The following is a 1,993-nucleotide window of genomic DNA, read 5'->3' as shown; positions in this document are numbered from 1 at the left end:
GCTGGCTTGAGTTGTGGGGATCGAACCACAGCCACCTGAGCCTGACAGCTTTGGGGAAGCAGCCACTTAAAGAACTGAGCTAGGGCCAGGCCCCCTAGTCACACTTTTAATGGCTATTCTAGGCCTACAACTCAGAACTCTAACCCTAGTACCCCTCCCTTTTAAAGATGGTTTAACTTAAAAGAAAAACCTAATTTACATAGGCTGGCGGGTACATACTCAAGAACTAGAATGTCGGGTTACAAGGGGTAGCAAATCAGTTGCAAATCCCAGCCCTAAATCATTCTGGATATTACAGTCTCCAAACCAACCGGATGAGCCGTTCTAACGATGCGGCTGGACGCGGTCCGCCCACGACGCGAAGGCCAGTGGCGTGCGCCGTCACAAAGGTCCCGGCAGGAAGTGTCCCGGCGCCAGTGGCCTGCGTCGTAGCCATGGCTCCCGCCGGAAGGACGCCTTCGCGTCGTGCGGCAGGCGCGGTTGCTATGACGCCCGTGCTGCTTAGGAACGTGCGGCTGGAGTCTCCGGGAGCTTAGTGAGGCCCGGATCCCCCGCGATACCCTGCAAGATAAAATTGTAGGCCTTGTTCCTGAAGTTCCGACTCATCCTAGAGGAGAAAAGCCTTCGTTCTCGCGCTTTTCCACCTTTCACGTCGTTGCGCTTCTCTGCCGAGGATGGCCCGACACCACCGGAGGAGCGCCTTTCGGCTCGGCGTTTCTAGCCCCAGGTTGGAGTGAATCTGCCCTGAGGATTCTCCTGTTTTCCGGGACCCAGCTGCCGCAGGCATCCAGGGTTAGGATGCGGCTTTATTTAGAGAGCGACTTAGGACACACTCTGTGAGTTAGGTTGCTTTTCTCCCCTTTCTCGCCGAAGAGGCCGCCCCTGACAGATGCAGGCTCCCCCGAGGCCAGGCTTCACCAAGTCCGCCGAGGCACAGCCCCCACCAGCTTGTAGGCCCGGGAACAAAGAGCTGCCGTCTCCTGCTTTTGTGGCTGATGTTCGTCTCGCAGAACCTTGAATCCCGATGAAGCCTTGGAGGCCCTTGGTAACCTCAGCGTCAGAGGTCATCAAGTCAGTCACTTTTGCCTTTCAAGCTCCAACTTCACTCACTCCTCTCATTGCTCTGAGCACCAGTTGCTTCGTTCTGTTCATCCCACGACCATTTCCTCCCTTCCGTGTTCGTACTGCACATTACGGAGTGTCCATTCGTCTCTGCCACTTTTGTCCTTTGGAGACCTCCTCCGCCTGTTTTCCTGCTGTGATGCTTTGCGTGCCTTAGTAGTTCACATTCTTCATTTTCTGAGTTTCTCTGCACCAGGACAAATATTTTGTGGGGTAAACTAGAGACTAGAATGGAGAAGTGCACATTGGTAAATACACCCAATTGCTGAATGTGTTTTGAAGAGGGAGGCAAAATCAGCGGGTTTGAGCACGTTGTAGGCTTATATAAAGAAAGTAGTTCCTTGTTTATAATTAAGTAGATATTAGACTAGGCATAAATATTAGTGACGTGTTTATAACTTGGGAAAATATAATCCAAGAGATGATTATAAAATAGAGAATTTCAGCTCTAGGCCCGTGTGAACCAGCACCTGGGGATGATAAGAGTTACTAAAGGTAAGAGGCTGGAAACACTTACTGTGCCTGCTCTTTATGTGAGTTTCTGCATCAGAAAGCACTGTATTAGAGGAGTGATGGCAGGTAAATATTTTTGGCAAGTAAGCAGGCTCAGTAGTCTACTAGACTTACAGATGGGCTAAGATTAATTCATTAATTAGATTAATTTGGATCCAAAGAAAATTTATTTTAGCTTGGGAAACTTCATGTAATTTTTCTTATAGTTTGTGTTCCCTCTTGATGCATTTCTTCCACTCCGTTTAGGTTTGAATATAAAGCTGTTTTTTTTTTTTTTTTGTTTCTGAAGTGACTTCCATTTATTTTGATACATCTTTTCCCCATGATGATTTACAGGATCTTCAAGCCAATATAAATA

The 1,993-nt window shown here is 48.4% G+C and overlaps 1 protein-coding gene across 5 annotated transcripts in view; it reads left to right on the top strand.

Annotated features, from left to right (window-relative positions):
• Positions 1–444: 444 nt before the first annotated feature.
• Positions 445–1,993, top strand: part of Ccdc30 (coiled-coil domain containing 30) — a 128,630-nt gene continuing 127,081 nt past the window's right edge. For 3 of the 5 annotated variants that reach the window (XM_023706223.1, XM_023706222.1, XM_023706219.1), the window contains exon 1: positions 445–1,071. The gene's annotated coding sequence lies outside the window, so the exon portion shown is untranslated. The remainder of the gene's footprint in view (positions 1,072–1,993) is intronic. The other 2 variants (XM_023706221.1, XM_023706220.1) reach the window with 2 other exon arrangements.

This window comes from Octodon degus, unplaced genomic scaffold, assembly GCF_000260255.1.
Source record: "Octodon degus isolate 3935 unplaced genomic scaffold, OctDeg1.0 scaffold00245, whole genome shotgun sequence".
Lineage (NCBI taxonomy): Eukaryota > Metazoa > Chordata > Mammalia > Rodentia > Octodontidae > Octodon > Octodon degus.
The sequence above is the reverse complement of the archived record's forward strand: the minus strand, read 5'-3'. Positions and strand labels throughout refer to the sequence as shown.